Below are 6,449 nucleotides of genomic sequence, written 5' to 3' on the forward strand. Positions count from 1 at the left end.
GGTGCTAGACATAGTTATCCATTGCTGGACTCTTTTGCTATAGCCAAATAGGTCAGATATTTTTAGCTCTGTTCTCTTTCTTTAGTTTTAAGTAGTAATGTGTCAAATGCTGTGTACTCTTTACTAACAGCAGCAGAGCGCCTTCTGTGGCAACCTCCTTTGTTTCCATCTTAAATGGGATTTTAATGGAAGAGTATGCCTTGTATGTCATGCTGTTTAATGGCTGTATGCTTATTCTTGGAAAACAGCAAGAGACAACACTTTATTTTTTTAAAGGCCTCCTTTGCTGGGCTGTGCTTCTCTCTATTATCTGTCTTGGGAGCCTGAATTATATGATGACCGCACCAATTATGGGACTTCCTCGTACAGCAATCAATCGCGATGGGGGCTGGAGTGCGCACGTAAGAAGAACTAACATAGATACTGCAGTGCTTGACCTCTGTTCACTGGCTCTATTGTGCCTGGACCCGTTTCCCTTTTCCTTGCCAGGTTAAAGGCAGGAGAGCAAATTGCTTCCACTATCTTTCTTTTAGAAGCCAGACATCTGTTGACTCCTGCAGAGAATTTTATCTCAAAGGTAAAGAATGAGAGACCATCCTTCTTGTAATCAGAATGTATTAGTTTTCGCTCACCTGCCTGTCATGCTTTGGAATATCCCCCCTCCCCCCGCATGCAAGCCTTAGTTATTTATTTATTTATTGGGTGAATGAGAATCAACAAGGGCTCTTTCTTATTCGATCTGGGGTGATCATCAGAGATCTCACATGTTTTTCTTACAAAGCACATTACTGCACATCATGATCTTTGCCCCTAACATATTTGAATATTCCTTCTATTCATATACATATGACCTAAGCTGCTGCACTTTCTCATTTTGATCTCTCCCCACTGTACCCAGCTCCACAAAATGCAGTTTACATATAACAGGGCTCGATGCTGAGCACTCTGGCCTCGATCCAGCAAAGCACTGAAGCACATTGCTTAAGTCTAAGCATGTATTGTCCCATAGACTTCAGAGGAACTATTCAGATGATTAAAGTTAAGCATATGCTATATTGATACTAGCCAGGGTTTCACTTCAAATTCAGATGCGCGTATTACAGTATAGGCTATTCTTTTACTATCAAATAAGTGATTTTTTCCTCTGGGGTACCCAAGACATCTCTAATTACTATCATAAGAACCTATTGCATATCTAAGGACATTCTTTTGCATATTAAAAGATGTATTTTCTAATCCAGTAATCGAACCGGGGCACTAATGGCATTGACTGCAATTCAGATGCCTATTTCCACACTGCAAATGTAGGACAGGCACTTAGAGGTATGTATAAAAGCTCCATATTTATTTCAGAGCTATTCCAGGAAAGTTTACTTCATTAGAGATAGAGAAACTTTAAATGACTCTACTTGAATGTGAGTATCGTAACTACTTCTGTGTACTACAGCTAGTGTCCAGGTTAATTAAAAAGTAAATCAAGATGAAATATAATATAAATATAAAGTGAAACTGATGAGTGCAGTTAAAAATATAATTACAAATGAAAAGGTAAGGAAAGAGGGAGAGGCTCCATTTACTAATCCTAAATGTTAATGAATGGATAGTATCAGTGCAATGCTACTTCCTATTCCGATAGCGATCATTCTTAGCTTGCTGCTTTGAAGAAATTAAATTCAGAGCTTTGGCAGTTAGACAGTTATGTACAATTCAACAGATGTATGCATTTTAAACGTCTATATTGGCAGTTGGATTTTAGACTTGGGGTTTTTTGTTTAGGTTGTACAGTTCTTTCACTTCTCATCAGTTTCACTTTATATTTCTTTTGTTTTAGCACATACATACAGTAACCTTGAGTAATTTTAACATTTGCCAAGCGTTGCCTCTCCCCCCCGCAGCCCCTGCACTCCTTGTTCTGAATAACTGACTGCTTGAATGTAAAGGGACTTATACATAGTCTGCTTTTTTGTGTGCAGTCAAATAAGGCCATGATTCTAAGCATTTTTCTACTTCAAGGACTTACTCATCCTCTCTGTTATTGGGAATACAGCCTCCTATTAAGAATGTTCATTTCAGAGACCCATATTGCCACCTCCTTAGGGCATGTCTACACTGAAACCATGGTGTGTGATTGCAGCTCATGTAGATCTACCCAGGGTAGCTAACAGCTCCAGTTGGGCATGCTTCAGTGCGGCCTAGCTGGGTGAGTAATTACCCACAGTTCTGGGAGGGCTTGATCAGCCCATGGTGAAACACAAGCTGCTGTGTTTCGCTGCTCCAGTGCCTGAGCTAGGTAGGTTAAAGCTAGCTTTGGTACATGTGCACAAATTGCAGTCACATCCCTGACTGGATCATAGACATACCCTTAGTTGTTGTCGTCGCCTTTTTTGTAATATAATCTCAATTTCTACAGGAAAACTGGATGTTGCTAAACTGGTATTTTTTTCCCTTCAGAAATAACGAAGGGAATTCTAGGTTTCTTCTTGAACCAAAAGTATTCAAGTACACAGCTGTTGATTTAGTGATCATGTCTCCATAGCATGAATATCCACACAGTAGTGAGTAAAGTCTGGGATGGGCCTTTGAGGACAGTCACTTCTTTGGTTGCTCCAAAGTTCTGGTTAAGAATGTTGAGGGGATGCTCCCAGGATGTTGTACAAACCAGCACAATGCTTGTATTAAAAGGCTACTGATACTTCTTTGTGGAATGCCAAAAGGTCTGTGGAAAACCAGTTCAGCTTGTGAAATTGTTAAGGAAAAAACTAGGTTAAACACCAGAAACCTTCCCACCCCCAGTAACAATCTTGGGGTTCATCAAACAACAAACCAAGGAATAAAACTTTTAATAGAACAATCTAGAGAGCTTCTGTGGCAAAATGAGGCACACAGGCATGTGGTGTTCCCAACCCCGACCTTCAGGGCACACCTTCAAATTCCTATGTTCATAATACTGTCCTGTACGAGGGAGCGTCTCTAAATTATAAATCTTCTACAAACAGATCCCCCATCCCCCTCAGATAAATTTACAGCTAATTAGACAATGGAATAAATGAAGTGGGAGGTGTCATGTGACACCAGCAAAGCATCTGTCATTTTTTTCCTCCGTCACTTTATTACAATAAGCTGCTTCTCTTCACGCTGATTTGCTATTGAGATGTCGACTCTCACCTCAGATCAGCCCATGATGCCAGCCTGCTTGGCCCTCTTGTTAAATTTTAAAACAAGCACCTTTGTGCTTCCTCCCATGTTGAGCCACACACTTGGTAGGAGCTCCCAATAAACGTCCGCAAAGCTGCTTCATTATCCTCCTCCAAAATTCGCCTATCAGAGCTGACCAATATTGTCTCATTGTTTACTTGTACTCAGTGGCGTTGGAACAATTTGTATAATCGAGGTGCTGAAAGCCATTGAAGAAAACTCTAAACCTTGTATATGACGGTTTATGCCACACCTAAAGTAGTCCTAGTTCCAGCACCCCTGCTTCTACTCCCCTGTCAGTCTGTATCCATCTGTTGTCTCTTGTCTTATATTTAGAGGGTAAGCTACTTTTTATTCTGTGTTTATACAGTGCCTAGCACAATGGGGTCCTGACACCACTGCAATACAACAATCATAATGTACCTAAAGCTACTGTCTCTTTCTTTGTTTCACTGTGGCGCTTCTGCCTAGAACTTTCCCCAGCCCCTCAAAATGCGTGGTGTCCTGCTACAGGTTTGCAGAAGCAGTACGCGTCCCCTTGCAAGAGGTAGATGAGGCACCCATGCTAAGAGACATATATGGAAGGGCATTCTGCAACACTTTCTTAGGGGAATCGAGCTACAGAAAAATCCAGCTCTTATGCTCTTATACTCGACGGCCCAAGAGGTCATTTTTAGTCCTCTCTTCTATGAATCAATTATTCCTTCAATTCCCAGAGAGCTATCAATAAAGATCTGTGCAGCAAAATGAAAGGAGGAAGAGAGAGCAGCCCGCAGCCAGATCTGCCAGCATGGATCTTCTAAACAGCAAGAGTAGGATATCAAGTAAGTTATATCATCCTTGTGCTGCAAACTCATCTACAGACATTTCACACTTGCACAAGCCACTCCCCAGAACAGCAGAATTTTGCCTACAGGGTGGAAGGAGTTAGCAAATATGAAATGTACAAGAGCAAGCGTCAGGCCCTTGTTCATAAAGGAATCTAGTGCATTATAGAATCGATAAATGCCGCATAAGACAGTGGGTACTGGTTCTAAAGTTGCATAGAGCAAGAGAAAAGGAGTACCCGCAAGAGAGAACTTTAAATACATATAATCCATTTTTTCCCCTAAAGCTGTTAATTATTTCATACCAGGTTTTGAAACTGCAGTAGTAACTCTTTAATAAAAATTGCTTTTTTCATAATAGACGCATTTTTAAGAAAATTCTCTTTCAACAACATTTTGCCTGAAATTTTTCACCTATGATCTTTAGCTAGAGTATGACTTTTGTGGGAAGTTTGACAAAGATACTGTATCTTTGTATATATACAAAGAAAATTATTTAAACATCTTATTTCTTCTCATATCCCAATAAACTGAGTCTAAACTGATTTGGTCTAAAGCAGAACTGGTGAATATTACAGGAAATAGTTCATAATCATTCATATGAATACAAACTGGATTTGCTTCAGCAGTATTCACAACCCCTTTCAATTCCAACAAATGTCCTCATGTTTCTAGTTCACATCAATTTTTGTGGAAAGAAATGATCTTGTGAGCTTTATGTGAATACGTGTTTTAGCAAAAGTTTGAACTGGAAATAATTTACGAAAACCCTCTATTGTCATCCAATCAGGAAACAAAACAATACCGTGAAAGTAAGGTGGTAGTCTCACGACTTGAATAGCTAATAATAAGGGGGTGGAATATGTTCACACACAATGTTTTGAATATCGAACAAATCTGTGTAAAAAGTCTGTTTTGTGGCTAATTTGTAAATGAAAAGTTAGTTAGTTTCTTGAATTCTTTGTCCTGCTCTAATCTACAGACTATTGTGATGGGGGCCATATAAGTACCTAAGAGAGAGGGATATCACAAGAAAAGTTCTTCAGTACTTTTCTTTTCTGAATTTAAAAAAATGATTTCTGTTTTTAGGGAAGGAGAGTATTTTGTATTTTAATGGAATAATAGTAATAAACAGCCTATATGTTTCCTTACTGAGCTGGAATCTGAGCTCTTCAAAGACATTATTTTTGAACATATTTAAATAGGAGAGGTAATTTTTCTGACTAGTATGAATTATTATTATTTGCATAATTCCATGGGGGGCTAGGTGCTTTAATGAGTTTCAGTGGCATTCAGCGTTCACCAGCATTTTATCACACTCCCATGGGATTGTACTGAAATATGGTTTTAGCTCAGTGAGGTCTTTGAAAACCATGATCCTGTGTTAACACAAAGCCCAATATCCATTTCTGCTCCTATGGCTCTCTGCAGTCTTTCTTCACAGTTGCATGTAATCGTTATGGAACTCGTTTTCCCCAAGAAAAGTGCCTCTCCATTTTTGAATTGTCCTTTGTAAGAATAAAATGTGCCTACCCCAAATGATTTACATCTTGTTTTGCAGGGATTACTTTGTTTTTTGCCTGTTGGTTTGCTCTTTGCATCCGAATGGAATTTTTTTTATTTTGCACTGGATAATTTGTATAAGACTGTATTTGTATTTTATATTTTCATTACTGTCACCATAAAAGGTTACATATGGTATAGCATTATTCCACCAGAATATGCTCATTCATTAATGTTTTCTCATTAAATATGTAGATTATCAATAGACTTGAGCAACTCAGAAGCGTTTCCAGTTTAGCTCTTAATTTAAAAATGTCCATAAGTCTGTTTAAATTTTTTAATGATGCATGGCATTTTAATTCTGTAAGAAGGGCATCAATCACTTTTAAAGGCTCTTGAGTGGTGATTGTAGCCAGTTCATATACTAATTATTACTAGTGGAAGCTCTCCCCATGCACAGGGCCTGCCCAGCATGATAAATGCTCATTAAGGCCAGCCTGAATGGATTTTAAATGAAGTGATTCATTTTAAAATCAATTAGTGCAGTTTGCACATATTTCGTTCATAACAACCTGCGCTTTCATATAGGGAATGCATGTTGTCATTGATGATATGCACCCCCCCCTTAACATCCATAGAAATGAATGGGGGTGGAGAGATGTCAGCTACTCTATGGTGGTGGTCTGCACCTTGCTGGATTGGAGCATTGGTACTTGAACTGTGGAGAATATTGCTGCCACTTCTCATAGTATTTTCCTGCTGTTTTATTTTTTAAATTGCCAAGAACAGTTATGCTCTACAATAATATGAATAATAACAATAATAATTAATAACTAATCATGTCAAAGAACTTTGCAAAGCAAGATTATTGGCACAGAATATTATTGTGTATTATGCAACTACAAAAAAGACTATGGAGAACCT

This window comes from Dermochelys coriacea, chromosome 9 (genome assembly GCF_009764565.3).
Source record: "Dermochelys coriacea isolate rDerCor1 chromosome 9, rDerCor1.pri.v4, whole genome shotgun sequence".
NCBI classification, from domain to species: Eukaryota; Metazoa; Chordata; order Testudines; family Dermochelyidae; genus Dermochelys; species Dermochelys coriacea.